We start from the raw sequence: 24963 nt of genomic DNA, 5'->3' as shown, positions 1-24963 counted from the left end.
TCTATCTGTCATTAGATATCTCTGACTATCACAACAGACACCCAGTGTAGGTGGCCCTCATCTTTTGAGTTGTAAACACTGAGAACATCTTTCCACCTAATGCCTGGGTTTTAATATACTAGGTTAATATACTAGGTTCTCTTGGGAACTTGGGAACTAAGCGAGATGGGTGCTAATTATGAGGTATGTGCTCCCTTGTAGTCAACTATATCTTCGTTAAACTACACCGCTCCAAGATGGCCCCTGTGGTCCCGGAGTCCCATTTGTGGCTCCTGGGCTTGAGGTCCGGTAATGCGTTCCAATCCCCTACATGTGCTTATACGCCTTGGGAAGAACGTTTTGTTTTGTCCTTGTGATTAACATACCGCATATAAATACAATAGATTGCCGGTGTAAAAATGTATTTTAACCTCGGATGTTTACTAGGTGGGATGGTCACATGACCTCACGGGCCAATCAGGGTCCCGCCACACATGTGACAGAACGGCCCAATCAGAGCATCACAATGCAGAAATCAGACGCGATAAATACACTACGCGTCTTAGCCCCGGCGCTCCGGTGCTGAGAAGACGCCGTTTGGAATTTCTCCACTAGTAAGCGCGCAGTTGCTGGACAACATAGTGTTGAGACGGTGAGACTAAAAAAGCTGTTTTGTAATGTGCGCCCGTTTGGCGTCTTCATTTCTCCTGTCCAGGCGAACATAGAAGGGAGAGAAGACCACACTTACCGCCTGGAAGTGGGTCTATGAGTTTCATAGAGCCAGATTGGTAACGGTACGAAAGTTACAGATGCCTCTAGGTAACGAGCATTTTTGTCTATTACTGGGTGTAATGTAGAATTTGATATGCAGTAATGCTATCGGCAGATGTCGACATATATATATATATATATATATATATATATATATATATATGTGTGTTATATCTTTTTTGATTTTCAGCATTTTTAAAGCACAGTATTGCTGGCAGTGGCACCTTAAATTTACGTCTGCCCTGAAGAAATTGCCTGATACAATACCTAAGGCAATGAAACATGTCGGCTACGGGCTGAGTATGAGACGATAGGTAGTATTCATAACTCCCCTTTTTATAATATATGTTTACTGCAATGCAACAAGAAAATATAAATAAAGATAGAGTTGTATCTTGTTGCGCAGTATTGTGTGCGTTATATGTTGAACGTTGTTAGTCCATGTCACATATATGTTGTGTGTACACTGCACCATTCACTGTCCTCCTCTTTACTTTGGGTTTTCGGACACGTTTGCGTTAAGCTATTTGACACCGATGATGAGAACAGGGCCAACCTGGTGAGTACCAACCAGGGGTCCCATTGGTGGTGCGCCCGTGAGGTGTCATCTAGCTATTCACACCTTTTCTAAATGTTGTCCTTCTAGTGGATGTTTGAACTGTGTTGGTCGGGTTTCTGTTTATCAGAGATGGGCTTAGTTTTAGCATTGGCAATGGACTGAAACAGAGTTATAATTTCTATAACTAGAAATATAATTAGAATGCTCTTTTGACAATCTATAGTTGTTTACAGTTACACATTTTTGTTTTGCCTTGAGGACTGGGTCAATTTTTTGAGGATTGCTTGATTGAGTGGAGGGCGATCTGGTCCTTTATGTCCCTCTTGACTCCTATTGTTTGAATATGCAGTGCTTTAAGAACCTGCGCTAGGGTGAGCACATTGAACCTCTCCTGTTTGAGAAACAGATTCAAGATTCTGAGGTCCAGGATAGGACGTAATCTGCCATCCTTCTTGGGGATAAGGAAATACCGGGAGTAGCAACACTGCCCCCTCGCCTGCTCCGGAACCACCTCTATCGCACCTTTTTGTAAAAGGGTAAGAACCTCCGTCTGAAGGAGAAGCAAATGATCCTCCGTGCAAAACCCATGACAAGGAGGGTAAGGAGGAGGGAATTCTCTGAAGGGAAGGGCGTACCCATTTTTTACTAAAACCCAAAGGTCCGAAGTTACTAATTTCCAATCCTGTAGAAAATAGGTTAGCCGACCTCCCACAGGACCCACATGATTCAGGATGTTGGATCTAGGGCTGCTTTCCTGCATTACCGGGAGGAGATGGGGAGGTAGAGGAGGAGGAGGAGGAAGAGGGCTGCCGTCCAGCTCCACTAAGGCTACCTCTGACTTTACCTCTGTAGGATATATACAAAGGGTTCTGTTGTTGTTGTTGTTGTTGCGGCTGACAGGAACAAAAGGAAGATTTCCCAAAACCACGGTATCTCCTGAAGCCATAGCCTCTTGCCTGAGACTGTAATCCTAAGGATTTCGCTGTGGTCCTACTGTCCTTAAATCTCTGCAAAACAGAGTCAGCCTTTTCCCCAAAAAGCTTAGAGCCGTCAAAATAAGATCCAAAAGGGCAACTTGCACATCCGGTGAAAATCCAGAAGACCTCAACCATGCATGTCTCCTAGTAGCGGTAGGTGATAATGGGGTAAACCCTTGGTTCACCGACCTGGGTCAGTAGATAGTTACAAAAAGAAATGGTCGGTTGCACAACATATTAATAGAGTTCATTTCATCAACAAAAGAATTTTTCAAAGGTACACAACAGTCATGTTCTAACCAAACTGAATTTAATTCAGCTGTAAGCAGTGGTATTCAATTTATACACAGTTATATAGTATTCGATTCATACATTACATAACGCGGAATTTAGTCATTATTCAAAATAGTGCTCATTGAGTGTAAAAGGAGGGGTTCCAGATTCAGTAGGGTAGGGAGTGGTTGGAATAGATGGAGGGACATAGAAAAGGAATTGTGTCCTGTGAACAATTCAAAATTAGTCTTGAAGCATTTCCTGTCTATAAAAGATCACTCTGTTCCCTATACAAACAGTACACGCAAACCAAAAATGGCAAATCCTAGCGTGACGTGTGTGTTGTAGAGTAATGTTGTCGACGTTTCGACCCCCTTCATAAGGGCGGGTGATTCCTCAGTTTGGGGTCTTCATCAGGACAGTGAGCAAAAAGTGAGCACCTACGGGAATAGATACAAATATCACTCAGTAGGGTGAAATTAAAAAGCTATAAAAAGGGCATAAATGATTCCTATTCTTGTGTACCTACATTGCGTCAGGCGTAACATGGAGTCCCACCTCAGTTGAAGACTGGCGCCGTTGTCTGTGTTCTGTGAAAGAGCAATTGACATTTAGGAAGGTTGGGGTCGGGCAGGTCTAGAAGGAGACAACCCACAAAGGAGATGTCCTTACTTACTAGATTCTTTAAAATTGTCCGCCTTGGGTAGATGCTGGCAGTCCCAGGTAGGGAAATGGTGTGGGATCTGTGGATAAAAATATATCCATGTATCTCTGTGCCATTGGCAGCAGTGCACAGTATTCCAAAAACAGAGGGAAATTAAATGGTACAGAAAGGAAGGACTTACTTGGAATTATTCCTTAATTTCGTTTTGATTGGTGTGTTGTCAGTCCAACACCAACTTAACGGATTAGTCTGTAAAAGGTTCTCACATCATCTGTGAAACACCAAAATATACAGTGAAAATCATTGTATGGAGCTTCCTAGATGGGCGACACTGTGATAATGAAGAATTCACTTAAATCAATCTAACAGTCAGGTAAATATTCCTAGCTGCATCTCCTCCGGAGGTAAGAGGGGACTACAAAGTATAGTAAAGCATCATGAGTGCGGCAGCGTTAGGAGATCTGGTGTTGCTAGGTTACCAGAATGCTAAGGTATCAAAAAACGCCATGCGTCTAACAATAGATCGGGGTGTTTTCAAGACCTCGAGTACGAGGGCACGCTAATAGAGTTATTTTTAAAAGGATCATGTGGACGAGTACTAGTAGCGCTAATGGAATTCTCGCCCTGCAGAGCGATCCCCACAGTCTCATTATGATCCGTACCTGTTCCGTGCTGGAGTGAATCCGCGGCATGGAGAGCCGGCGTCCACACCCACAGCCTCAGATATGCTAGACGTGGGAGGCGTGTCTCATGGGGCGTGTCCAAAAGCCTCGCGGTGCCGGCGCTGGATGCTGCTGCCGCCTGCGGGGACATACTGCGCATGGGCGCCGGGGGAGACACTGTCCCGTCCGTGTGCGCGAGTGTCTCATATATCGGCTTGGTAACAGACACCCAAAATTAAATGTTAGTGGTTCTAACCGGATGTTGACGTCCATACATGGAAAAATAACTGATTGAGCTCATATAATTTCCATGTGAACTCGCGTATCACACAGCGATGTACCTCAGGTCATATACAACACAGGGGGAGACTATTCACATAGGCATGTCCACCCTCTGTTCAGAAAGAAAGAAATCACGGGCAATTCGCCACCAGTTTGACATTGGTAAGGCTGACTGCACGGGAGGCCACCATGACATAGGGGTCTATCCAATGCAAAAAGCCGATGATACAACCAATCGAAAGCGCGTCACATTACCACAGTATTAAACATATTCATTATTCAAAATGCATATTCAGACATTGACTAGGTGTCCCCCTGGTAGAACATTTTATGTCCAAAGCCCACACTCCAGAATCCTTCAAATGGCTGGTAGTTGAGAAAATTGAGATTGGACCCAGAGGGGGTGATCTAAATTCGCTACTGAATTTACGTGAATGTAAATGGATGTACACTCTGGACACTGTGGAGAATGGTCTTAATGAACTTGATGCCACCTACTCCCAGCTAGCGGGACTATCAAGTGATCCCTGATTTTTGTAAATGCTGTATGTACAGAAATGGTGTACTATGATATGTCTCATCTGAATGAACTTTATTAATCAGGAACCCATGAGGACTCACAATCCACTAAGACAATGTCTAATAATATCAACTTAGCACTCTGTGTTTAATACTGTTTAACACCTAGTCAATGTCTGAATATGCATTTTGAATAATGAATATGTTTAATACTGTGGTAATGTGACGCGCTTTCGATTGGTGGTATCATCGGCTTTTTGCATTGGATAGACCCCTATGTCATGGTGGCCTCCCGTGCAGTCAGCCTTACCAATGTCAAACTGGTGGCGAATTGCCCGTGATTTCTTTCTTTCTGAACAGAGGGTGGACATGCCTATGTGAATAGTCTCCCCCTGTGTTGTATATGACCTGAGGTACATCGCTGTGTGATACGCGAGTTCACATGGAAATTATATGAGCTCAATCAGTTATTTTTCCATGTATGGACGTCAACATCCGGTTAGAACCACTAACATTTAATTTTGGGTGTCTGTTACCAAGCCGATATATGAGACACTCGCGCACACGGACGGGACAGTGTCTCCCCCGGCGCCCATGCGCAGTATGTCCCCGCAGGCGGCAGCAGCATCCAGCGCCGGCACCGCGAGGCTTTTGGACACGCCCCATGAGACACGCCTCCCACGTCTAGCATATCTGAGGCTGTGGGTGTGGACGCCGGCTCTCCATGCCGCGGATTCACTCCAGCACGGAACAGGTACGGATCATAATGAGACTGTGGGGATCGCTCTGCAGGGCGAGAATTCCATTAGCGCTACTAGTACTCGTCCACATGATCCTTTAAAAATAACTATTAGCGTGCCCTCGTACTCGAGGTCTTGAAAACACCCCGATCTATTGTTAGACGCATGGCGTTTTTTGATACCTTAGCATTCTGGTAACCTAGCAACACCAGATCTCCTAACGCTGCCGCACTCATGATGCTTTACTATACTTTGTAGTCCCCTCTTACCTCCGGAGGAGATGCAGCTAGGAATATTTACCTGACTGTTAGATTGATTTAAGTGAATTCTTCATTATCACAGTGTCGCCCATCTAGGAAGCTCCATACAATGATTTTCACTGTATATTTTGGTGTTTCACAGATGATGTGAGAACCTTTTACAGACTAATCCGTTAAGTTGGTGTTGGACTGACAACACACCAATCAAAACGAAATTAAGGAATAATTCCAAGTAAGTCCTTCCTTTCTGTACCATTTAATTTCCCTCTGTTTTTGGAATACTGTGCACTGCTGCCAATGGCACAGAGATACATGGATATATTTTTATCCACAGATCCCACACCATTTCCCTACCTGGGACTGCCAGCATCTACCCAAGGCGGACAATTTTAAAGAATCTAGTAAGTAAGGACATCTCCTTTGTGGGTTGTCTCCTTCTAGACCTGCCCGACCCCAACCTTCCTAAATGTCAATTGCTCTTTCACAGAACACAGACAACGGCGCCAGTTTTCAACTGAGGTGGGACTCCATGTTACGCCTGACGCAATGTAGGTACACAAGAATAGGAATCATTTATGCCCTTTTTATAGCTTTTTAATTTCACCCTACTGAGTGATATTTGTATCTATTCCCGTAGGTGCTCACTTTTTGCTCACTGTCCTGATGAAGACCCCAAACTGAGGAATCACCCGCCCTTATGAAGGGGGTCGAAACGTCGACAACATTACTCTACAACACACACGTCACGCTAGGATTTGCCATTTTTGGTTTGCGTGTACTGTTTGTATAGGGAACAGAGTGATCTTTTATAGACAGGAAATGCTTCAAGACTAATTTTGAATTGTTCACAGGACACAATTCCTTTTCTATGTCCCTCCATCTATTCCAACCACTCCCTACCCTACTGAATCTGGAACCCCTCCTTTTACACTCAATGAGCACTATTTTGAATAATGACTAAATTCCGCGTTATGTAATGTATGAATCGAATACTATATAACTGTGTATAAATTGAATACCACTGCTTACAGCTGAATTAAATTCAGTTTGGTTAGAACATGACTGTTGTGTACCTTTGAAAAATTCTTTTGTTGATGAAATGAACTATTAATATGTTGTGCAACCGACCATTTCTTTTTGTAACTGTCTCCTAGTAGCAGCAGATGAACCCATCACCCTTGCCACTGAATCTGCAGTGTCCAAGCCCGAATGGATAACTTGGCGAGCAGCAGCCTGAGAGTCCGCCAAAACTTCACTTCAATTACCCCGGTCCTCTTCGGATAATTTAGGAAGAATCTGCTTGGCAGAGTCCATAAGGGTGTGAATGTATCTACCCAACAAACATGTTGCATTGGTGGATTTCAAAGCCATACTTGCTGACGAGAGGACTTTCTTCGCAGACTGCTCATGCTTCTTTGAATCCCTGTCAGTTGGAGCTTGAGGAAAGGAACCCACAGACTGTTTTGAACATGAAGCTTGCACCACCAAACTCTGAGGTGAGGGATGAGAAGAAATAAACTCTGGGTCCCCTGGGGCAAGCCTATACCTCCTGGACACAGATCTAGAAACTGCACAAGTAGAAAGAGGATTGCGCCAAACCTCAAGTATCGGTTCCGTTAGGACATCATTGAAGGGCAAGAGAGGCTCAACCACAGAGGACGGAGAGTGAAGCACCTCTGTAAGCAGATTAGGCTAGTATTCAGCCATAGGGAGCTGTAAATCCAAAAGTTCAGCTGCCTTCTTGATTACAACATAAGGTGTGACTTCCTTTGAAGGAGAAGCTTTCCAAGACGCAAAATCCCACTCCGGAGAAGTGTCCAGTCCACTTGCCTCACACAAGTCTTCAAATAAGTTTTCAGACTCATAAATTTCACCTTCCTGTGGTTCTGAAACTTCTGGACTCGTGTAATTATTCTGGACTCGAGAATTAAACTTCGTCGAAACATGACGAATGTGGTATAAAAAAAACGAGAATGACGAGCACACCATGTACAAATATTTTCAGCATATTCGAATGACAATTTCCCCTTAAAATCGTCATTTGCATTCTGAACCCTTGGCTTCCATTTATGTGTTGCCCTTTACATAGACCTTAATCCAGCTGAATTCAACTCCACAAGGACACGTACACCTTAATCGACTTTTCTATGACCTGTGCAAGTTGGAACCATTGCCCCAGGCCGAACTCGTTAGGTCAGTTCCCCTCCCAGTGGCGGAACAAGATAGCATCAAGGCTCAACAAACCATAAAACCATTTCAGCGCGCACACCTGCCGTATCTTGCTCCCAACTGTCTCTACTCTTTGTGCTTCACTTACTTTATGGTGGGGAGGTGCCTGTTTTATTGGGGGTCCACCGATATCTGATGAAATGTTGGGCCTCGCCGGGTGATTTGTTATGGGCAGCACGGCGTGAAATATGTACATGTCATCATGACTCTGCTTTTCCTTCATAACACAGAAATGTAAATGATATACTGCAAATTCGAAGAATGTTTGCCTGAAGCTGAATATTCTGTATAAAGAGAGAAGCCTGACTTTGTAAATTCGAGCAGTCTCCTGAGAACATACTTCCTGTGTGTTGTACTTCTAGGACACTTGTTACTTTGGTTGCAACCAATAAAAATCGATCCTTGACTTCACCTAGAAGACTGAGTTTCTGTGGTCTAAATCAGGAAGAACTCTAGGTCTCTGGGTGTACCCTGACACCGCTGGGTTACCGGTTCTGTGCCGGTTCTTAAAAACCCAGTACCTCAGCTGGCGCCCAACGTTTGGGGCGATTCCAGTGGTACCAGTCAGCCAGAGGTTCGTGAGGAGCTTCGTGTGGAAATCCTGGAGGACGGCCAACCACCTCATCGACCCCTGCATGTCGACGTGGTCCGAAGGTCTTTGCTGCGAGGTTCCCCGCTTCCCAACGGCTACAGAGGACTGCTGCCCTGGCTATCGCCCTGATTTGGACCCTTGAAGTTTTGTAGAGCGAAACACCAAGACGAGTCTTCTGGTGACGTCATCGATATCTCAGTTAAGTATAAGTGGAGCGTCTCCCAGTCCTTAGTTGGTCTTAATCTTGGGGAACCTTTGGGATAATTGTTGGTACTTGCAAGCACCAAAACCGAAGGACTCGTGTATTCACGAGAAATATCGTAATCGATAATCCTTTGAAGTTTGGAACTAGACTAGAGAGCGAAGATGCCTAGTCTTAGACTTGGAAATTTGTTTTGTCTTGGTTATAATAATAGTGACTCCCGATTGGAGGACTCATGTCTGGTTCCTCCGGTTGGAACTCCAACTTACGAATTGTACGTCAAACATGGGGTAGGCCCAATCACATACAACGAAGTGTGGATCAAATACACCAGGAAAGATGGTGTTTTAAAATGGCCCCAATATGGTAGTTTTGATACCGAAATCTTAGACAACCTTGAAGTTAAACTGTTCAAAAAGAAAGCCCGGCCGGCGATGTTTGACTCTTTCCGCCTATGGCGTAAAGAAGCCAAACAAAAGGAAATCAAATTAGCTAAGAAAAATAAGAGAGAAGAGGGACTCTCAGTAATGCAAGCTGCTATACAGTTTAAAGACAATGAAGAAGAACAGATGAGTGAGCAGTTGCACAGGCAACGTAAAATGGCAATGGACAAATGTTATCCAGTTTTGCCGTCTCTTCAGCAAGAGGCAGCAAAAGAGCGTGAAAAAGATCCATTAATGTCACATTTATTAAATTCGCCACCCCCCTATGCGCAAAATGCCACGGCACCCCCGCAACCTTTAGTTATGCCACCTACGCCTCCTGTTCCTCCGCAGCACCCACCAGCTGTTCTTCAGCTGACTCCTGTCCCTACGGTGCAGCCTTCTCCAGGCCCACCGACCACATCTGCTCCACCTGTGCTTTCTACGATTTTGCCTACTGTACTTTTTACTTCTCCTAATGCTCCCTCTACGATTTTGCCTAGTGCTCTTTCTATTTCCCCTGATGCCTCTTCTGCTATTATCTCTGCCCCTGCCTTATCTCACCCCATTTTTCCACCCGTTCTTCCTTCAGTTTCACCTTCCATTCGGCAGAAAATGGCCAGCACTGTTACTAACCTTTTCACACCTCTTTTTGGATCGCCTACTACGACCCCTAACTTGGGACGAAGACAGTTGCGAAGTCGACTGCCTGACTATCAAGAGAGACTCATTGAATCGTTTAGCACGGAAATGGGTTATGGACACTGTAAAATATGATGTAGAGTCTGTCATGGAAGTCTTCCATCAATGGGAAGCACCGACGCAGAGATATGTTTTCGAACAGATGTGTGTTTTCCTTTGTGAGGATTTGGAAGACAATGATCTGGAATTCAACCCGCAAGAGTTGTGTCGTGTACGGTTTAAGTTAGGAGAGGGCATGATTGTAGGTCCCGATGTAGAGAAAGCGGTTGAAATATTGTCATCATATCGGAGTAAGGGGAGCAGTTCTGGGTCACAATCTGAGCCTAATGCATCTAGTAGGAAAAAGGCGCGACAATACCCCATGAGAGAAGTTCCCCCACAATGGAGAGAGGGCGACACATCTGTTGACCCACCTATTCTGCCACACTTTCAGCGTGTATGGGTACATGTCCCATGGAAGCGAGCTGAAGTTTTAGCCCTTAAACAGACATTACCTGATCCGCGTAAGAATCCTGCAGGGTATTACAAAGAGTTGTCGCAAACTGCTGGGTGATGTATAATGAATTTAGCCGATATCGATATGCTATTTGGGAATGTTGTTCCACAGCCTTTATGGGGTAAAATTCGTCATATAGATCATGATCAGGAGTTAGGTGACTCGTGGGCTAATATTGCCGCTGCAGATGCCCGACAAGTTGGTGGTGCTAAGCCTGAGCCTTTGATAGCAGAACTCCCTGGTAAAATAGTTGATTACATGAAAACGATAATGCCTGCAATACGTGTAAATTGGGATAAGTTGTCTGCATGCAAGCAAAAGAAAGAAGAAACCGTCTCAGATTTCTTCACCAGGTTTGAAGAAACATTTGTCGACCACAGCGGTCAAGATATGACCACAGAAGGTGGTCAGAGATTGTTTGTCGATAAATTCGTGCACAATCTGCTTCCAGAATTGTGTAAAAAGTTAAAGGATTCAGAAAGTTCTTGGGCAGTCTCATCTTCAGCCCAGATATTGGCTACTGCACAATATTACGAAAATAGAGACAAGGACGAGAAAGATAGAGCAGAAAAGAAAACTAAGGAGTTGAAAACGAAGGTTTTGCTACAGCAAGCATATCCGCCACGTGGTGGTGGTAATCAGAATAATGGTAGCCAGAATCACTACCAGAATAATTTCCAGCAGCCTCAACAGTATCAGAGGAACTCGCAAAGAGTCGAGTACACTCGGCCACGTGTTCCTGTAGGCCCCAACCAGTGTTCATATTGCAAAGAAGAGGGTCATTTCAAGTATAGTTGTCCTATTTTGTTACAGCGTGCAAATGGTGCTTCTGGTGTAAGAGGTCATGGTGTTCAGCAAGCGCCTAGAGGTAGAGGACGTGGAAACGTCCCCCAGAACGCACGTCCCCTTCCACCACAAAATTCTATGAATAGGTTCGATCAGCAGAACAACGCATCTGACAGGACAGCTCAATACTATGTTGATGATTACTATACAGAAGATGAGTATTTGGAGGGTAATCATTGCTAGGATAGCCATAGACAAAGAGAGGGAGTTGTTTCAGTTCCAGTAGATCAGAGTGGACCTTACGTTGAGGTGATTACATCAGGTGTGTCAGAGCCTTTTCTGTTGGATACTGGTGCTACAAAGAGTTCTATTATGCACTCCAAACTCCCTGGCGCACCTTTGTCTGGCGAAATGAACGTTTCTGTAGGTTTTTCTGGCGCCCCAGTTAGAAATCCGATTTCTGACCCTTTGTCTCTTTCTGTTGGTCCTTGCGAATTCGAAGCACCCCTCATTCTGACAACAGGTTGTGGTGAAAACTTGCTAGGATTGGATTTATTAAAAAGATTGTATGCGACTTTGTACTGTTCTCCTTCAGGAGTACAACTTACTTTAGGCAAGAAAGTGGTTTCTCCAATGTATTTGTCGAGGGATAAACTTCCAGCAGAATTGTCGTTTCTTCCAGATATTCTTTGGGCTACTGGTCCTAATGATGTGGGCCTTTTAGAAATTCCACCATATGTTGTAACATTGAAAGCCAATGTTCAAATGCCACGAATTCCACAATATAGGATATCTAGTGAGGGTGAAAAAGCTTTGCTAGCGATCGTTTACGAATTAATTGAAAAGGATGTGATTGAAGAAACACGAGGCAACGTTTGCAATAGTCCTGTTCTGCCTGTTTTAAAACGAACTGATCCCTCTCAGCCACCCGTGTACAGATTCGTGATTGATCTTAGAGAGGTGAATAAAATAGTTGTGCCACAATTCCCAGTTGTCCCCGACATTACCACATTATTGACTATGATTCCAGCTTCTGCCTCTTGGTTTTCGGTGATTGACCTGAAGAATGCTTTCTTCAGCATCCTGATCGCTGAGGAGAGCAGAGATATTTTTTCCTTCAGTTTAGGAGGTCGCAGCTTCCGCTTTAAACGCGCTCCTCAGGGCTACTGTGAAAGTCCATCAATATACAGTCAAGCTCTAAAAACACAGCTTGATACGATTGTTTTACCTAAAAGTGCTACTCTTGTACAGTATGTGGATGATTTGCTCATTGCTGCAGATACTGAGGAAATTTGTAAAAAGGCCACGCTGTCATTATTGCGTCATCTGTGTGATCTTCATCACAAGGTGTCACTTTCCAAACTGCAATATTGCCGACAAGAAGTGACCTACTTAGGTCACCTCTTATCGAAGGAGAGAAGGAAACTGACCCCAGAAAGAATTCAGGCAATAGCGAAATTGAGTGTGCCAAGAACACAGAGAGAAGTGCGTGCTTTCTTGGGCATTACATCGTACTGTAGACAGTGGATTCCAAATTTTTCGTTATTGGCCAAACCCTTGGTGGCATTAATGTGTAAAAATACACCCAATCCCATTCCTTGGTCTGAAGAGTGTCAGAAAAGTTCTCTCGAATTGCGCACAGCATTATGTTCGGCTCCTGTGTTAGGTACCCCCAACTACAGTAAGCCTTTCACATTGTATGTCCATGAGAAGGAGGGCTGTGCATTGTTTGTGTTGACTCAGTTGTTTGGAGGTAGGCAGCGTCCATGTGCCTATTTTTCGTCAACTTTGGATCTGGTAGCTAAAGCATTGCCAAGTTGTTTAAGAGCCACAGCAGCAGCAGCTGTTTCTATTCGACAGTCTGCTGGCCTAGTAATGAATAATACACTAATCGTGATGGTCCCACATGCAGTAGACACGTTGTTAAATAGAACCAAGACACAGCACTTAACTAGTGCTCGATTGTCCAGTTACGAATTAACATTACTAGCGAGTCATGTGCACATAAAGAGGTGCAGTACTTTAAACCTAGCCACATTGTTGCCAATTGTAGAGAAATCAGGTGTTTTAGAACAGCACGATTGTTTTCTTAGAACAGAGGAAGAGAAGAAAGGGAGAGTAGATCTATCCGATACTCCTCTTGCTGAATGTGATGGTACATTATGGGTGGATGGTTCATGCTTCAAGCTCCCGAGTGGTGATACGACTGCAGCATATGCCCTCACAACTTTGCATACAATTGTTGAAGCTGCACGTGTGCCACATAATTCAGCTCAAGCAGCAGAATTAGTCGCACTCACGAGAGCATGTGTGTTGTCTAAAGGGATGAAAGTGACTATCTACACTGATAGTCAGTATGCATTTGGAGTGGCTCACACTTTTGGACGATTGTGGAGAGAACGTGGGTTCCTGACTTCGCATGGAGCTAAGATTCAGCATGGTCAGTTGGTGAATGAGCTTCTTGAATCACTGACCTTGCCTCTGCAGATGGCGATTGTGAAATGTAGTGCTCACAAGAAGGTGACTGATGATGTTGGTCGTGGAAATGCATTTGCTGATGAAATCGCGAAAGAAACGGCAAAGATTGTAATGAGCCGAATGTATGTTGCAGGCCCTGCAAGATGGACTGGTGATGTTGGAATGTGTGAAGACACGATAGAGAGTGTGAAGTCCATCCAAGCTGAGGCCACAGAGAAAGAGTTGAGCACGTGGAAAGAAAGTACGGGTAGAATGGATGCAAATGGTTGCTGGATTGAATTGTCAGAGCATCAGAGATGGTTGTTACCCGATGCATATGTGCTTGCAGTGGTTACAATGGCTCATGGAATGGCTCATATCAGCGTGAAAGTGATTTGCGAGTTGTTGGCCCCAGTATGGAAGAATTCAGGGATTCCCAAGTGTGCAGAGAATGTTGTCAAGAATTGCATGGTATGTCTGAAGCAAAACCCTGGTAGGGGAACCCCAACTCCAGCTGGTCATTTTGCACCTCCTACGTATCCGTTCGAGGTTTTGCAGCTAGATTTCATTCACATGGAGAGGTGCAACAATTTAAAATACGTACTCGTTGTTGTTTGTGCCTTCTCAAGATGGGTGGAAGCCTATCCCCTAAAAGATAATACTGCCTTGTCCACAGCAAAAGCCCTTGTGAAAGAGTACTTCCCCAGGTTTGGAATGCCTAGAATGGTTTGGTCTGATAATGGAAGTGAATTTGTGGGCCGTGTGATGAAGAGAGTGTGTGAAGGGCTAGGTATTCGGCAGAAGTTCCACGCTGCAAATCACCCCCAATCAGCTGGATTAGTAGAATGTTACAATGGCACTTTAAAACTTAAACTGGCCAAAATCCAAGCGAGCACAGGTCTTAAATGGCCTGACGCTCTACCCTTAGCACTCCTGTCCACTAGAATGACTGTGCATTCACGAGTGAAACTTAGTCCATATGAGATAGTTTTTGGCCGGCCAGCCAACATATGGGGAGTGCCTAGACCCACAAAATTTAGTGAACTGGAACACCCTGTTTTGCTCGATTATCTGTATGAATTGACGGCTAAATTGCGTGTTTTGCATCAACAGGTCCACAACACCCTGCCTCCGGTCTCTGACACTCTGGGTCACGCCATTGTCCCTGGTTCCTGGATTCTTGTCAAACTTTCAAAGAACGAAGAACGACCAGCCCAGGTGGACCGGGCCTCACCTCGTCCTTCTTTCTACAAGATCAGCCGTTCGGGTGGAGGGGAAGGCCAACTAGGTCCACGGGATCCATTGTAAGAAAATCCCTTTTCCTCTGCCTTATGACCAGTGGGTCCAGAAGGGTGTCGCTGACCCAGAACCTAAAAACAGTGCCACATGCCGTCCCTTTTAATGATTTGCATGTAAAAGGAACTGACTCTGAACGAGAAAATGAAAACATTTTGCACAAGGCTGTGCCGCCATCCAATCGATTGAACACTACAGAGCCTGACCTCTTGTTCCAGGATCAGACAATACCTGGAAAACAACGATATAATTTGAGACCGAGAAAAACGAACTAATAAAACAATTTCTTTTGCAATTTGAGACCAAGATCCATGGACTAATAAACAGATATTTCTTTTTTTCCTCCCAAGTACTATTTTTGAAAGTGCAGCTCTCCCATCTAAGAAACTTGCTTATTTTTTGTTTTTCGAACCGCCATCCGGGTTCCGCTGCTAGGGCCGCGGTTGATTAAAGTCTTTGGGGTGCAGCTGACGACGTTAGGTCGGTAGTTCTGGTTGGTCCAAGGGAGTTGCCCTAGACTGACAGAAGCATCCCTTAGCAGAGGCAACCTCCCACCGCGGGCAGCACCTTAGAGAGGATGGAGTTTCCCGATGTGGAGAGACGTGCCAAACGAACGAACGTTAAACACAAATTGTGTAACGTGATGACAAAGAAAAGTTTTATAATATTGTGTATTTTTATGCTATTCAGTGTAATGATATTTTTGATAAGTTATGTTTTATTCTCTTTTCGTGTAACATTTGCACCCACTGCATCACCCATACCTCCTCCTACTGTTTCCTCCCATTCTTTCCACCCTCTGCCAGATCATGAATCAAATAGGAGATTGGAGTTCATTAATAACTCCTTTGTTCAGCTCTTGCACCAACACCAACTCGTAATGAGCACAACTAACTGTTGGGTGTGTGGTCTTATGCCTCACACAACGGATAAAGGCATCCCTTATCTGGTCCTGCCATTCAGTCGCAATGGTTCTGTATGGGCATATAGGACAATGTTCATATATGCACACGAAATCTACCCCCTACGTTCTGTAACAGACAATCCTAGAAAAAGTGCTCTAGTCAAGGGTATAGTAGAAATGATTAAGGAAGGTATTTCTTATGAGACTATCCCGAGAGATGAGACACTAGTATACATAGGATGGCACATGACTGGATATGGAGCTACTCTGAGTGAGAAACAGCAAGCTAAGAGATCTTCCCCGATTTGGATTGTACCCCATCAGGGTTATCTGTGTCTGCAAGGTAATGGCACAAATCCAGGGGCTCAGTGAGGGAAGAGTGTCTGTACTGAAACGTATGTGTTTGGATCTCAGACTTCCCCTGCGTTTTTAGCAGCTAAGGGTACCTATTTCATCTGCCATGATAGAGCCTATACATGGTTGCCCCCTGACTTTTCGGGCTCCTGTTTTGTTTCCTCCCTGTTGCCTCCCACCTACACAGCAGCGGCAGACTACCACAGGACAAAGATAGTTAGAGGTGTTTTGAGTGAAGAAGACACTGCAGGTCAAGAATTTGGGGACTTTGCAAAGGGTTTTCTGCCGTTCTGGGGATCCATGGCTAACAGCAGAAACATAAGGCAATTAACAAGGGTAGTTGAGTCCACCGTGATTGAAACTGCTGGTGCCCTTAGTAACTGGACTGCTGAGCTCCAGTCGGATCGACTTATGACCCTTCAGAACAGGGTCGCGTTAGATGTCATACTTGCAGACCGAGGTGGGGTATGCAGATTGATCCAATCGAGTTGCTGCGTTTTCATCCCAGATAACGCTCCAACGGTGTACCAGGCCATCTCCAAACTACATAAGATTTCCGAATCTATTCATGTGGATAAAAGAGATTGGTCGTTAATGGGATGGTTCTGGGAACTGATATCCGCCTGGGGATGGAAAATTCTGATGGTCATTGGGATGGTCTTAGCCATTCTTTTCCTGTTCTGTCTATGCGTGCAGTGTGCTCCTGCAATATGTGGCCTTTGCGTCACATGTGTAAGGAAGCCTGTATCAAGAGATGAACTAAGTACTAGAATGATGTTACAGCAACATCTCAATGACTTTAGGAATATAGATCTGGACTCAGATTAGCATGAGGACAGATTAATTGCCTATGTAAGGGCAAAAGGAGGGTTTGTGGTTCTGAAACTTCTGGACTCGTGTAATTATTCTGGACTCGAGAATTAAACTTCATCGAAACATGACGAATTTGGTATCAAAAAACCGAGAATGACGAGCACACCATGTACAAATATTTTCAGCATATTCGAATGACGATTTCACCTTGAAATAGTCATTTGCGTTCTGAACCCTTGGCTTCCATGTATGTGTTGCCCTTTACATAGGCCTTAATCCAGCTGAATTAAACTCCACAAGGACACGTACACCTTAATCGACTTTTCTATGACCTGTGCAAGTTGGAACCATTGCCCCAGGCCGAACTCGTTAGGTCAGTTCCCCTCCCAGTGGCGGAACAAGATAGCATCAAGGCTCAACAAACCATAAAACCATTTCAGCGCGCACACATGCCGTATCTTGCTCCCATCTGTCTCTACTCTTTTTGCTTCACTTACTTTATGGTGGGGAGGTGCCTGTTTTATTGGGGGTCCACCGATATCTGATGAAATGTTGGGCCTCGCCGGGTGATTTGTTATGGGCAGCACGACGTGAAATATGTACATGTCATCATGACTCTGCTTTTCCTTTATAACACAGGAATGTAAATGATCTACTGCAAATTCGAAGAATGTTTGCCTGAAGCTGAATATTCTGTATAAAGAGAGAAGCCTGACTTTGTAAATTCGAGCAGTCTCCTGAGAACATACTTCCTGTGTGTTGTACTTCTAGGACACTTGTTACTTTGGTTGCAGCCAATAAAAATCGATCCTTGACTTCACCTAGAAGACTGAGTTTCTGTGGTCTAAATCAGGAAGAACTCGAGGTCTCTGGGTGTACCCTGACACCGCTGGGTTACCGGTTCTGTGCCGGTTCTTAAAAACCCAGTACCTCAGCCCTCCATGTCACCAACCTGGTATTGCTCTTCCTCAATTAACCTCTGCGCTTCTCTCCTAGAGCGCATCTTCGGCGTCGGTGGCGCCATACGCGGCGTCAACGGCTCCGGGATTGGCGTAGAAGGCGGATCCGTAACAGCAACCTGCGTCGAACGAATTCGTGAAGAAGGCATGCCAGGGGGGGTGTGGCTAGCGACCAGACAAAATGGCCGCACACTAACATAGCTCTGTGACGGTATAAGCCAGCCCCGCTAAATCCGTCCACTTATCCTGCAAAAGATTGGGTCTGTGCCCCAGCATCGGAATCAGGTGAATCTCCGGTCCACGGAGCACTGCTTCTGAGACCTATACCCCTGGGCCTCGCAGAGCAACATAGCGGTGAAGATCGCGGTCTCCTTGCCACGCCGGAGCCGGGGACTGTACTGAACCGGCGGCGCGGCGTCCCAGGCGGAAAGGACATCGGAGCGGAGGTGAGGAGTCGAGGCCGCCTCACGGCAGCACCGCTTGCAAGGAGATAAAGTGGACTCCCGTCCACAGCGCATGAGGCCAAGGGGACTGAGCACCGCGGTGACCAGCGACGCGGGAGCCTTCGCGCCAAAAGCAATTTGAAGCGGCCATTACCCCGCAGCAGTGTCATCATCCCCAGCGGGCGGGCAACAGCGGAACGAAACCACCGAACGGCTCCGCAGACCCCGGGGGGCCACAGGCATTGTAGCCCCAACCAAGGCTGCCCTCAACGGGGAGGGGGGGGGGCAGTGTGACCACCCGTACTACAGGACAATTACAGAAGGGTGCGCGAACCATATACAACCGCGCTCAGGCCATAGCACAGTACCAGCACTGGGCCCCGGGGGACACGGAGTGGGCCTCGCCCACAAGCAGTCAATTGGACACTGGTGGACCGAAATATCGGGTGTGTGAAGCCCAGACAACGCGGAAGGGGCCCTTAAAGTCATAGTGAGCCGGAAAAGGATGCCCTTTGAGGTAGTACTCAAGGCCCAGCAAGATGAGTGGCAGGGGGAGCAGAGACCAGCCACCCCCGAGGCTAGATAAGTTCGCCTACACCAAAGACACCTCCATCGCCCCCCGGGCGGACGCATCCCACACCTCGCCCCAGCTGTCACAGCCCGACACCCAGGCAGCGGGCGAAGACCAGGTCACGCTCCAAGATGTAATGGCTGCACTGCAAACAATGCAAACATCGATGTGATCAATCTCCACCGACGTCTCCCTAATTAGAGTGGACTTCGCAAAACTGTCTGATCGCTTAATAGAAGTCTAAAAGACGACGTCGGGACTAACGGGAGACACGGCCGAACTTAAACAAAAAATGCAGAGGTTGGAGGATGACAACCGCCTCATGAAAGCCAAACTCGAAGATCAGGAAGGCCGCTCCCGGCGCAATAATGTGCGCATCGTGGGTGTGCCGGAGTCAGAAGGGGGCCCAGCACTGGACCTATATGTAGAAGACCTAGTTCAAAACCAGCTTCAACCGAAAGGACTGTCCAAGTACTTCTCGGTGGAACGCGCCCACAGAGTACCAGGAGGAAAGCCGCGGCCGGGAGCACTGCCGCATCCGATACTGGCGAGGATCTTTAACTTCTGTGACCGTGACGCGATTCTACAGGCCGCAAGAATTGCCCCACCGCTGAAAATTGATAACTCGGAGGTCTCTTTTTATCCAGACTATACGGCGGCGGTGGCGCAGCAACGACGCAGCTTTACGGAAATCAAAAAGGAACTCAGAACCCGGGAACTGAAATATGCAATGATATTCCCGGCAAAGCTGCGCGTCGAATCAGAGGGGAAAGTATGGTTTTTCGAGTCGCCCGGAGACGCACAAGACTGGCTGGACGGCTGGAGACCAGCGGGAGGGCCCAAGAATCGAGACGACACAACAGATAACGGGACAACAGATGAGCTCGACGGACGGACTTCATGACTGAACTCTGCCAGGACGCCGCTCGTGGGTTCCAGGTTGCAATGGACAACGTATATTAAGCAGCCGAAACACAGCGCAGCTATCCGGAATGCGGACTGGGATTTGCGGGTGGCGGAGGGGCGGAGGGAGGCGGTTGTGCTTGCATCATGGGTAAACTGCTCTGCAGCGAAAAGTTGGACCTAAAGAAGACTGCCGCAGGTAGGACATACTAAGTTGGCACAGTATCACATGAACACTGTAAGGGGACGAGGGTTTCATTGCCGTCACAGAAGTCTCACCCTCCAGAATGTTGCAAATGTTTAAGGGTAGCAAGCACTCTGCTCAGTTGGGGTGGTGGATAGTTGGGGATCCGCCGGGCAGGGAGGCAGGGTGGGTGGTGGGGTGTTGGTTGTTTTCGGCCTAATTTTACACTGTTTTAGGTTATTCAGTACACAATCTATCCAGACACACTTAAGATTACTGCTTTGGATCAGGAACACACACGCAGGTCCTTTGTTAATCACGTTAGTAGGTAAGGGCACATTAATGACACTTCAGCCTTGCGGCACAAATAAATATCGGGCACATAATAGATTTCCTGTTAGTATACAATGGCATACTCTACAGAAGGAGTCCCTAACTCCCAAGCTATGAACAAGTCCTGCCCTACACTATCAGTGATATCCTTGAACGTTAATGGACTGGGACACAAGATAAAGTGGGGTCTGGTTTTACAATACCTGAAGAGAAAGGGCCCACTGTCGCGCGGGTGGGGCCTGCAAGGCGCTAGATCGATGGGGCTTCAAGATGGTCACTCACGCTAAATTCACATCAGGCTCACGCGGGGTCGGGATATTAGTCCAAAAAAAGCTCCCCACTGGTGATACACAAAACCTGTTCAAACGATCAAGGCAGATTCACCACCCTGTCTTGTAAGTGGGAAGGACGCAGGTACAACATGGTCTCCGTATACATACCCCCGGCACTTCACCAGCCAGCCTTCAGAGACCTGGGTAAATTCCTGTTAGACCTACCGGAAGGGGAGCTGATCATGGGTGTGGACTTCAATGCGGTGGTAGACGCTTCCATGGACCGCAGGCCCCCTAGGGATACTCATGGACACAATCAAGCCCGGAGAGAATTTTTAGCTGCAATGGGACTGACTGATTTGTGGCGGCTTAAGCACCCTACGGATCGCCAGTTTACCTTCCACTCAGGGGCAAACAATGGTCTTTCGCGTATAGACTACTTGTTCACGATTGCGGTTCCCCCCGACAAAGTGAGTGCAGTGGAACATCTGCCCAGAGGCATCTCTGACCACTCCCCAATACACCTCACCTACACAACACAGACGCCAAGGCAGAGACGAGTTTACCTGGTATACCCAGGATATCTCCAAACTCCCACCATAGCTAAGGCCTTAAAGAAATCCACTGAGCAATATTTCACGGAAAATGTATACTGTAGAATCACCGAGCATCTTGTGGGAGGCCTACAAGTCAGTGATCCGCTGTTACCCCATCTCCTCCATTACCCGATACACCCGTGAACGCAGGGAACACTTAGACGCACTGGAACTGGCGGTGCAGAGGGCAGAGGTAGCACACGCAGAAGCGCCAACTGAAGTGACAGCACAAGGCTTAACACTAGCAACCCAGGAATACAGGGCATACGCGTGGGAGCAAGCGAAAACTAGACACATGAATACCTTGCACAGAGTATATGAACTGGGGGACAAGACGGGCAGGATGCTGGCGTGGCTCGAGAAAAAGGAGAGAGCAAATAGATGCATCACACAGCTGACGCTTGGAGATGGCACCGTCTCTGCTGACCCCCAGCTTATTGTGGAGGAGCTGGCGACCTATTACGAACGGGTTTACACCCCACGAGCCACGGCAACAGTGTATGACAACTTGCACTTCTTACGAGCTATAGACTTGCCGGCATTATTGTTAGAGGATATGCAAGCGTTAGAAGCTGACCTCACAGTAGAGGAACTGGGGCGGGCCCTAGCGGCCCTTTACACGGGAAAGGCGATGGGCCCCAACGGTTTGCCAGTAGAGCTCTATAAAAAGATGTCAGGAACCCTCACACCTCACTTGCTCGCAATGTATAATGACTGTCTGGGGGAGAGAACCCTGCCTAAAGATCAAAGACTAGCAACGATCGTGGCAATTCATAAACTGGGTAAAACAAAGGACCAACCATCGTCCTACCGCCCGATCTCACTGTTAAATGCAGTGGCAAAGATACTAGCAAAGACACTGGCGCTCCGCCTACAGCCATATCTTGCCACCTTAGTCCACCCTGACCAATCAGGATTTATGCCTGGCCGCAACACCTCCCTCAACCTACGGCGCCTACACAGTGTACTGGCCCGCATACCTCTGATAAAGGAAAACGCAGTCATCCTCTCACTGGACGCCACGATGGCGTTCTTTCTGGTCGAATGGCCAATCCTTTTTGCAGTACTTAGGAAGCTAGGATTCGGCCTTAAATTTTGTGGGTGGATTGAACGGTTGTATGCGGCACCGCTGGCACATGTAGTGGCGAACGGACATATCTCCAGGGAAATTCAGTTGGGGAGAGGAACACGACAGGGCTGCCCACTATCCCCTCTCCTCTTTGCCCTAGTGCTGGAGCCTATGGCCGCGTGGCTGAGACAGCAGCCTCGAATACGGGGGATACAATGGGAGGAAGACTGGGAGGACCGAGTGTCTTTATATGCCGATGAAGCGCTCATATATCTGTCATCGCCGGAAGACTCCCTGAGGGCCCTATTGGAAATCCTAACGCAGTACGGGACAATGTCCGGATATACCATCAACTGGTCGAAGTCACTACTGTATGTGCTATACGGGCCAGTACCCGAACCACCACCGGGATGTACACTCCAAATCGCGAGTACCGGGTTCAAGTACCTGGGGATATATGTCACACCACAGGAAGATATATTTACGGCGGAAAACCTAACAAAACCCCTCGCACGTCTTAAAGCGGACGTCAGACATTGGCGATCGCTGCCGTTGACACTGCTGGGGAGGGCGGCATTATTCAAAATGTTGGCACTGCCCAGGTTCCTGTACGCCCTCCAAAACACCCCTTTCCCGGTCCCTCTGTCTTACTTCTGGGCCATTGAAGCAGAAGTCCCCTCCCTGTTATGGGACGGCCGACCGCCCGGTATTGCGCAGCGCAAACTGGTGCATAGCTGGTACGACTGTGGCATTGCCCAAACAGATGTGAAACTTTACTATTGGGCTACTCAATTGATGATTATAAACCAGTGGCTGCACGTTCCACATGATGAGCCGGCCTTCCGGCTAGACAGGGTCCACCTTCCTACACAAAACCTAATGAAAGCTCTTCACACTAACAAACGGAAACATATACTCACAGGTCCCACTGCGCACACCATCAAGATCTGGCATACCGCGCAGAGGGCGCTGGGATGGGAGGGAGTACTAACACTTGCCACACCCCTCTGGGAGACGCAGCGGCTGGGCACTCTAGTGAACTCCAAAGGGTTTAGACAATGGGACCTCATTGGTATTTAAAAAATCGGAGACCTTTGGGTACGGGGAGAGATGCTCACGTTCGCAGCACTGCAGGCCAAGTATACCATGGGGACACAGAACACTATCGCTATCGGCAAATTCGGCATGCCCTCCAAAGCGCGATCCCCCAGGGCACCACGTTAGCAGATTCCTCACCCCTTGAGGACAGAATCTTCACAGATCACATGGACAAAAAAGCGATATCACACACTTACCGGAAGCTAGTCAATAACCAACCAGACTACACGCGGCTTCTTCGGGCCAAATGGGAAACAGATCTGGGAGACAGACGATACTGACTGGTTGGGCGCATTAGCGTCAGCTCGTGAAGCGGCGATTCCATCCCGACTCAAGCTGATACAGCTCAAGGTGTTGCATTGGGTATACTATTCCCACACTCTCTTACACAAGCTGGGACGTACACCAGACCCATTCTGCCTTAGGGGTTGTGGGCAAATCGGGACAGTCTATCATGTCATATGGGACTGCCCGAAGATACAATCCTATTGGGACCAGGTCACAGAAGAAATATCGGAAGTGGGAGGGGCTGAGGTCCGTCGAGATCAGCGATGTTGTCTCTTAAACATATGGCCACCCATTGATCTAAACTTAGCGTTGCAAAACTGTGCGACCCTGGGCATGACCATTGCCAAGCGAAACATTGCCAGACACTGGGGGTCGGGGGCACCGCCAACACTAGCACAATGGGGCACAGACATGGACGTAGCCATGGTGGCAGAAAAAGCAGTATACACTCACAGGGGCTGCCCCAAAAAATAGTCCAGAATATGGGGCAAGTGGAACGAAGCAAGAGGAAGTATCTGCGACCCACCACACACCACTTCCACTCCAGAAAATAGCCCATGAACGTGTATTAGTTTCCAGGGACAGAGCCACAGCATCGCATGCGATGGTACTGGGTGAAGAGGCGCAGTAAAGATTAGGACCGCAAGACTGGGGAAATGTGGACCGGCCGAGGCGGGACTGTAATGTGTTCTACGATATGATTTGCTTACATTGTGTGTAAATGGAGAGGATTGCAGTTTCATGATATTTCAGAAGATTGTAACTGTACACATATGATTTGACAATAAAAGTTTTCCAGAAAAAAAATGAAGAAAAAAAAAGGCGGCGGCATGCCAGATGGAGCTGGGGACTGCCCATACGGCGTCGACATCCTCCGTGCCGGAATTTGCCATGACGGCGCCATCGGCATACATAGCACACAAGGGGCCTGAGGGTAATGTTGAGGCACACCCACATTAAAAGCCAATGGACCCATGGGACAAGAAGGTGCACCAGATTTGCACGAGGCCCTGGCAAACACGTCATACATCGCATTAAAAAGATGCGATGGATTCGGAGCCGGGAACGAAGGATACTGCGCCAGTTCAACTTCCGATCGAGGAACATCCGAGTCAGAACCACTGGGGTCACAGGCGAAGCCACAGGAGCAGCAGGCGTCTCATCAACGACCGGATTCGATGAACCATCCGGAGCCGGAGAGCCTCCAGACGCTGGAGACTGCGCCGGAGTACCCATATAAGGTTAGCGGTCCGGAGTCGCCTGCGGAGACTCTGATGGTGAAGGTGAAACAAACTCTTTAACACAATG

General features: G+C 47.1%; 1 protein-coding gene and 1 long non-coding RNA gene across 3 annotated transcripts in view; both read right to left on the bottom strand.

The window, feature by feature from the left end:
- The window catches only part of FBXW11 (F-box and WD repeat domain containing 11), a 544060-nt gene that overhangs the window by 394078 nt on the left and 125019 nt on the right, over positions 1-24963 (bottom strand). The window lies entirely within an intron of this gene.
- Positions 2901-3497, bottom strand: LOC144767094 (uncharacterized). Its single transcript, XR_013598060.1, has 4 exons — positions 3405-3497; positions 3236-3302; positions 3089-3149; positions 2901-2999 (listed from the first exon to the last, which is right to left on the bottom strand). It is a non-coding gene; the product is annotated as an uncharacterized LOC144767094 (long non-coding RNA).

Source organism: Lissotriton helveticus, chromosome 7, assembly GCF_964261635.1.
Source record: "Lissotriton helveticus chromosome 7, aLisHel1.1, whole genome shotgun sequence".
Classification (NCBI taxonomy): domain Eukaryota; kingdom Metazoa; phylum Chordata; class Amphibia; order Caudata; family Salamandridae; genus Lissotriton; species Lissotriton helveticus.
This window is presented reverse-complemented; position numbering and strand designations above follow the sequence as displayed.